General features: G+C 36.3%; 1 long non-coding RNA gene across 1 annotated transcript; it reads left to right on the plus strand.

Annotated features, from left to right (window-relative positions):
- The first annotated feature begins 713 nt into the window (after positions 1-713).
- On the plus strand, positions 714-6,611 carry LOC131491892 (uncharacterized). Its single transcript, XR_009251709.1, has 2 exons — positions 714-1,348; positions 6,413-6,611. It is a non-coding gene; the product is annotated as an uncharacterized LOC131491892 (long non-coding RNA).
- Positions 6,612-7,809: the final 1,198 nt, after the last annotated feature.

The following is a 7,809-nucleotide window of genomic DNA, read 5'->3' on the forward strand; positions in this document are numbered from 1 at the left end:
AACAAAATATATTAGTTTTAATTATTTAGGATTTAAATCAAGACAGAGACTTGGGATAAATTTAAATTAAAAAAATACTCTCATGAGTGCTTCTGTGATATTTTCTCTGAAAGAAGAAAACAAATATATTTTGGTCACTTTGACAAAAAATACAACTATAAAGTTAGTGACAATTCTTCCCCATACAGATTGCTACTCATAACACATTCTAGTACATACGTATCTCTGAGTAGCTATTCCAGATTTAGAACAACTTAGTTTTGTATACTCTCTAATCTCAAACTATTTAATTTGGGGTGATTATAAGGGAAAAGGGATGAAAAAGTACGGGAGGTGTCTGCAGTGCAGATTTGGAAGATATGAAAATATGGAGAATCATTTTCCTTTTAGAAGTGATTTCAGTTGCCTTCATATACAGTGGGGGTTGTACCTTATGAAAAAGGGGTAGATGGACAATTATCCTAAATTCTGCAAAGCTTCATTGTGCTCTGGCTTGAAGTTATTATAAACAGAGCTAATATTATAACTAACCTTATCAATGAGGACAGTATTTGAGAAATAAAAGTGAATTTACTAATGAAATATTGCATTAGTCGCTTTCCATCTTAGGTAAACAAGTTACTCTGTGCCTTTGTAATGGGCAATAGAACTCCTGAGAAGAAAGTCAATAATTTCAAATTATAAATAAAAAGGGTATCAAAATTGGAGAATAATTATACCAATACATTTTAGTTTATGCATAGATCAGGGTTCAAATACAAAATGATTTAATCTACAAAATAGGTTGCTTTAAAAAATGTGGAAGAGCCAGAGGAATAGGCTCTAGGCAGGGGTTCCAAGATTAAATTTGAAAACATCTCTGCAGAACTGACCCACACAAAAAAAGCTGCTGTCCCTGCAATAAGGAAGACAAGGGATGACTAGTAAGTCGAGGAAGCCATTACTTCAACAATGGACTCTAGCCCACACTCCTTCTGCTTCCATTTGAGGACCAGGAAGCTGATGACAAAACAACTGGCTCTAGAACCATACCATCACAGCCACAGACCTTGCCAATAAAAGGGATATCCTACCAAATTCTCAACACCCACAAAATTATGCACTGCATACTTAAATCCGTGTTTCTGCTGTTGCTGAGAAGACAAATGCTCACATGTTTTGCCCACTAGCAAAAGTCTCCCATCTCACTTTTTCCTGCCAGTTCTTTCAGGGGCACATCCACCAAGTATTCGCAGAATCTAAGCTATAAAGCACTTCTGCAATAAGGCAAAACACAAGGGGATTAGAAAAGAGTTGAATGAGTCAATATCTACCATATGCTGCATTCTGCATATTATCTACAACCAAGGTAAACAATTTTATAAACATTTCATAAAAGCTATTATGGCATGAAGATGTAAAGTTACCAGTGGGCAAAAATGTCAGTTGGAAATTAGATGTAGCCCCAATTTGTATTAATTTTAGATATGTAAAATATTACTGAACTAGTCCTTATTTAGTATATGATATCTTAACTGAGGTAAAAATATTTTCTTTTTGGGGCGCCTGGGTGGCTCAGTTTGTTGAGCGACCGTCTTCGGCTCAGGTCATGATTTCACGGCCTGTGAATTCAAGCCACGCATCCAGCTCTGTGAGGACAGCTCAGACCCTGGAGCTTGCTTTGGATTCTGTGTCTCCCTCTCTCTGCCCCTCCCTGGCTCATGCTTTGTCTCTCTCTCTGTCAAAAATAAACATTAAAAAAATACATATATTTTCTTTTTATTTAAGTTTATTTATTTTGAGAAAGAGAGAGACAGACAGACAGAGGGGGTGTGAGCAGGAGAGGGGCAGAGAGAGAGAGAATTCCAAGCAGGCTCCACACTGTCAGCGCAAAGCCCACGGAGACTCGGGACTAGATTTCATGAACCATGAGATCACATCCTGAGCCAAAATCAAGAGTCAGATGCTTAACCCACTAAGTCACCCTGGTGTCCTGAGATAAATATATTTTCAAAGACTTCCATAGTTCACTCACAACCTCAGTCCCCTTTACTTTATTTTTGTCATAAGTTCTCATCTGTAATTTTGTCTGTAATTCCATCGTCAGAGTTGTCAGAAACCTAACTGCCAGAGTTAGAGTGGACATATTCAGTAAGAATCATTGTTATTAGTATAGAGCTTTATACTTCTATTCAGAAATTGTCTTGAAATCTTTATTTTTGTATTTTCATTTTTCCTGTTACATTGTACAGGGACTTTTCTCTTAATCAGTAAGAGATATCCAGATTGTTTCAAAACATATTTTTGAAAATGAAAAGTGAAGAACTACTGACAAAATGACAGACAGGTCATTTATCCATGGCTTTACAGACTAAAGCAGGGTGACCTGGGCTGCAGAGGGAGGAGGGTGAGGTATGACCTCAGAGGGGATCTGGCCTGACAGGAGTTGGGGTGGGCATTTGGAGAGGAGTAAGATCAGCTTTGTCTAGCCCTGCATGTCGGCTGTGCATAAACCTTATTGGGAAATGAGCCAAAACAACAAACTCTAATAAAGTCTGCAAAGCATATTTCCCGGGAGCCCCCCTCATTACCTGGACAGCAGTATGGATGGTCACTGATGTGAGGGCCTTCCTCAGGTCCTGGGAAAGAAGCTCATCAATACCACAAGGCTTTACTAAGCTCCATGTCTACTGCCTGTTGAGAAAGCTTTGTCTGTTTTAAAGAACCCAGAACACTCATAAGCCCTGAATAATAGAGTGTAAGCAGACTTGGTAGTCAGGGATGAGTTTGAATGCAAGGGAAAATCTTGGTACTAGAAGCTAAGTGGCACCAAATATTGGTGACATACTCACTCATTACACCAAATATACTAGGTGTTCATCTACATAATCTCCTTTGAGCTTCACAATATTCCAAAGTAGATGGCAGAGATGTTATTACCTTCATCTAATTGATAAAAACAATAAAGCTCAGAGAGGTTTTAAAACTAGCCGAGAGTCACACTGCCAGGGAAATAGCAAAGAAAACCATATCATAAGGTTGAATTTAGTCAAAAAATGTTATTTCTTACTGTGATAGATTTAATATAGTAAGTAAATAGCCTTACTAAAAGGGATAGGATATTTGAAACTTTAATTCAACATGTTTGGGTAGGAATATCCTGAAGCCGTGTTATTATAAGAAAAATAAATTTTTAGAAAAGCATCAACGTCAAAGCAATGGCTGATTTGGTCAATCAAATTGAATCACATTATATATAATCACATTATAATCACATATATATATATGTGATTATATATATATATATCACACATATATATATAATATATATAATCACATTAATATAATGTAATATTAATTACATTAAATATCTTTAAAATTAGGAAAAAATGCAATCAAAGTAGTTATTTGATGTTGTGAAGTCAAATAAAAAATCATTGTGGGTTTTTTCTCATTTTTCAAATAATGGTGTTGGCACAGTGTAGGGAAACAAACCACAGACTTATAGAATCCCATATTAATATTTCTTGGTACATTATGAATCATTTATTGCTCTACATATTTTTACACCAAGGCTGGATTACTGATCTGAATTTTACATCATCTCCTCTATTTCTTGTGCTAGAGAATTAATTTGGATAATTTATTTGGTATTCATTTGCTTCTTTATTCATTCTGTCCAGTTTTAAGCACTTGTTGGGTGACAGGTACAACATGATTTTTATAAAGAAAATGTAATGGTATTTATGCATGAAAGAGAACCTCACACTGTGGAATTGCACTTGAATCACAGCACACTTGGTCTTTCTTTCTAGCTCTAGGCAAAAGTTCTCAGGGAACCAGAGAGAGAATACTTAAAAAAAGATATCAATGGTGACATTGGCTACAATAATTAAGAAATATTTCTGGTTGTGAAGAGGTGGGATTTCATCATAGTTTAGATGATATGATCTGAAAAACTGGAGATAACCCCAAGTTCTTCAGTGGATGAATAGATAAACATACTTGGGTATCTCATGGAATAAAGATACTGGGCAATAAAAAGAGATAAACTGCTGATTTCTGCAATAACATGGCTAGCTCTGAGTGCATTATGCTAAATGAAACTAGCCAGACTCAAAAAGGCTAGATGCTTTATAATTCCATTTATGAGATTCTTGAAAAGTGAAAACTACAGAGAAAGGAGACAGATAACAAGCAGGGGCTGGGCAAGTTTGGGGCAGTGTTGACTACAAAGGACACGAGGGAATTTGGGGAGGTGATGAGACTGTTGTATATCTTGAGTGGGTGATTACATGCATGTGTACATGTGCCAAAACTCATTGATCTGCATACCAAAAAGGATGACTTCTACTATATATAAATTATACCTAAAAAATGACACTGGATTCTAGAGTTTGATTTATTAGGTTTCAATCAAATCCCACCTCTGCTATTTGTTATTTGTATAACCTTGGTCAAATTACTTTGGTTATTTAATAATCCTCATTTATAAGTATCAAAATAATATTTACAGTTGTCTTAAGGATTAAATGAAGTAATCTATGTGAATTGCCTAGCATAGTACCTGGTATCGATTTACTTTCAGCAAAGAGAAGTCACAAGTTTATGCAAATAACACACTTACCACTGCTGCTTCTTTTGTTAGACAAGTGGGCCCTCCATTATTTCCTCACATTCATACATGTTCTCCCAGGACAACAGTTCATGTCCTGAGCTTCCCCATTTGCCCTCAAGCACCAGGATACCTACCATGAGCACACCACCATCCCCTTTACTGGGGCTTAGAATAGCTGGTTCCATGACATGTTTTCTCTTAATGGCAGCCACACACTGTGCTTATCAAGGATGGAAAGAAAGAGAAGACAGCCCACAATTCAATCATTTCCCACTGCTGATTTATTCATGATGATTGACATTTTTTCTATTTTTTTCCTTATCCAAAATATCAAAAAATGTCATTTACAAACAAAAATAAGGAAATGTTACAATAATATATGCAACTCCTTATTTCAAAGCATTATATTATTAGGACCTAAAAACTCCTTTAAGCATTATTATTTGGTACAGCAAAGAGTTTAGTTAGTTTGAAGGTCAAAAAAAAAAATGGAAATTACTTTCATCCAATATCAAGGCTAATGGTGAGGAACCATGGCATGGATCCTCTAAAACAATGGATAGTGCCCAAATTCTCTACATGGTACAGTGCTTCATTTTGGAAAGCATTTCATTTCTTTTTCCAACAGATTGCTTTTCTAATTATATTTTGCTTATGTCATTGCCCTTACTTTGCATTTTCAGAGAACTCAACAAGGACAGGTGGCAGAGGGTGAGAGGAAACAAAATGACCTAGAGATATACTAGATTCAACTTTTGGAAGTCAGGAACCCCAATGTACAGTTTTACTTCTGCAGGTTGATGCCCAAAGACAAAATAAATGCATTCATCTCATAAACCTTGGTCTTGCGTTAAATGCAAATTATTCTTGAGAGATAACATATTCAATCTTATTAGTCATTTACATGTTAGTAAGAACAGGTTTCTAAGATGATTTGTTGATGAGGGTCAGAATGAGAAAGAGGAGGAATGAGAGCTTTGGGCAAATGTTGAGAGTGGGGGAAATACCAACACCCTAAGTGTTTTAATGATGTAGAAAGAAGACACTGGGGTTACTAAAACTCAACTTTTCTTACAGTTATCAACCCTTTTAACCCTCGGACCATACAATGGCTTGTTTTTTTAATGTATTTGGAAGCTAGTTGTATATTGAAATGTTATTGAATTTTCTTTTTCTGCATACCTACATAATATTCCTTCTGGTCCTGACTGCAAAAGCAAAATGCTATTGTCCACCTAGTTACATAATTACATTTGATGCAATAGAGCCTTACTTGAGGCTTTCTGGAGAGTACACACACACACACACACACACAGCCTCACAGACACTTTTGCCTCTTCTATAAATAGAGAAAAGGTTAATTCCACTCTACCTGAACCCTGAGCATGGCCTCTCATTTGTTGAGAGTTGATTATTAGTAGATAGTAAAAGAGGAATACGCATGCTAATAATATGCCTTGGTCACTTTTATTTCAATCATGTGCCAAGAGGTCCTTTATTCTTGGGAAAATATAGTTTCCTGACAAAAATACTTTTATGGTTTTCTGAGGAAATGCAAATAAATTGTGGGACATCTATCTGTGTGACCAGTATAGTATACTTTCTGTGGTAGTCTACAAAGATGGCCAATGGTAAATTTTCCTTCCCATACATGCATTGCATCCTACCTATCAAGAAGTATATTTTCTTTCCTCTTGAGTCTAGATGGGAACTCTGAATTATTGTGACCAAAAGAGTGTGGTGATAGTGATATTTGGAACTTCTGAGGTCAGACCTTACTTAAATAGACTGACAATTCCTGCTTTCTCCTCTTAGAAACCAGCTGTCATGTAAAAGATCCAGATCAACATGTATGAGACTACTATGCTGTAAATACCTGGTCACAGGGAAAGGCCACATGGACCATATATGTAAATTAATGCTAGTGAGTGATCATAGTTGATTCCACATCAAGCAAACATCAGCTGAAACTATTGTCTCACAGAATCAACAATAAATTGTGTTTTTTAAGTCACTAAGTTTTAGAGTGGTTCATTGTACAGCACTACATACAGAAACATTTTCCTTCCCCATTCATTTCACATGTGTCACCTCCAACAAGGATTAAAAATAATAAAATCAAAGAAACATGCATGTTGAACAATTAAGAATGTATACACATTCATGGGGTGCCTGGGTGGCTCGGGTGGCTCAGGTGGTCAAGTATCTGACTCTTGATTTTGGCTCAGGTCATAGTCTCAAATTTCATGGGATCAAGCCCTGCATCAGGCTCTATGCTGACAGCATGGAGCCTGCTTGGGATTCTGTCCCTCCCTCTCTCTTTCTGCTCTCCCCCCACCCTTGCAAAATAAATAAACTTTTAAAAAAAGAATGCATACACATTCATAAGTAACATTTTATTGTCAAGATGCCAAGCAAGCAAATTTTTCAGCTTAAATTAATCTTTCAATTTAAATTACGTCACTATGATAGATCACTTTTTTAAGAAATCAGCCTCCATATCCATTAGGTTTGGAAGATCCACTTTCAATGTGGTATCTCATTCTGCTAATATAAGCTGAAGGCAGTAGTAAAACCAGAAATGCATGTAATTGAAAAGTACACCCATCTATTCATTCATTTTGTTTTCTCTGATCTACATTTAAAAAAATATTTATGAGCTTGTTTGGAAAATGTGAAAGAAAAAAAATCAATAGAGTAACCATGATTTATAAAGGTGAAACCTTTATGTCATGAATATTTCATCAGGGAAATGTGGAAGCCCTCAGATTTTATCTGAGTATATTCCTCAATCTGATGTGATTAATTCATGAATAGGCTAACACCCATTATTAATGGAGATGATCACTGAGTACATAGGAACAGGATGAGAGTTACAAAACAAACACTAGTCTCAGGAGGCTTCTGGGAATTTTGAAAATAGTCTGGGTCAAAGGTAATTAAAGGCCAATGGTGAGGAGAGAAGAACAAGGAGAGGAAAAGATTTTCTGCATGCCTTGCAGAGGGACATCAAAGTGAGTCAAATCATACAGTCTGCTAGAGAATTGAGCCAAACCCTCCCTTTTCCTAGGACTGGATCAGATGACTCTCTCAGAAGCCATTTCAGTGGAGAACCTAGTCAACTATATTTGTCTTGACTGTTGCTCAATTTCCCCAAGTATCCAACTGTTTTTAAGTTCTTCCACCCATTCTGAGAGCCGTGGAAACATTAA

Source organism: Neofelis nebulosa, chromosome 12, assembly GCF_028018385.1.
Source record: "Neofelis nebulosa isolate mNeoNeb1 chromosome 12, mNeoNeb1.pri, whole genome shotgun sequence".
In the NCBI taxonomy this organism is placed as follows: domain Eukaryota; kingdom Metazoa; phylum Chordata; class Mammalia; order Carnivora; family Felidae; genus Neofelis; species Neofelis nebulosa.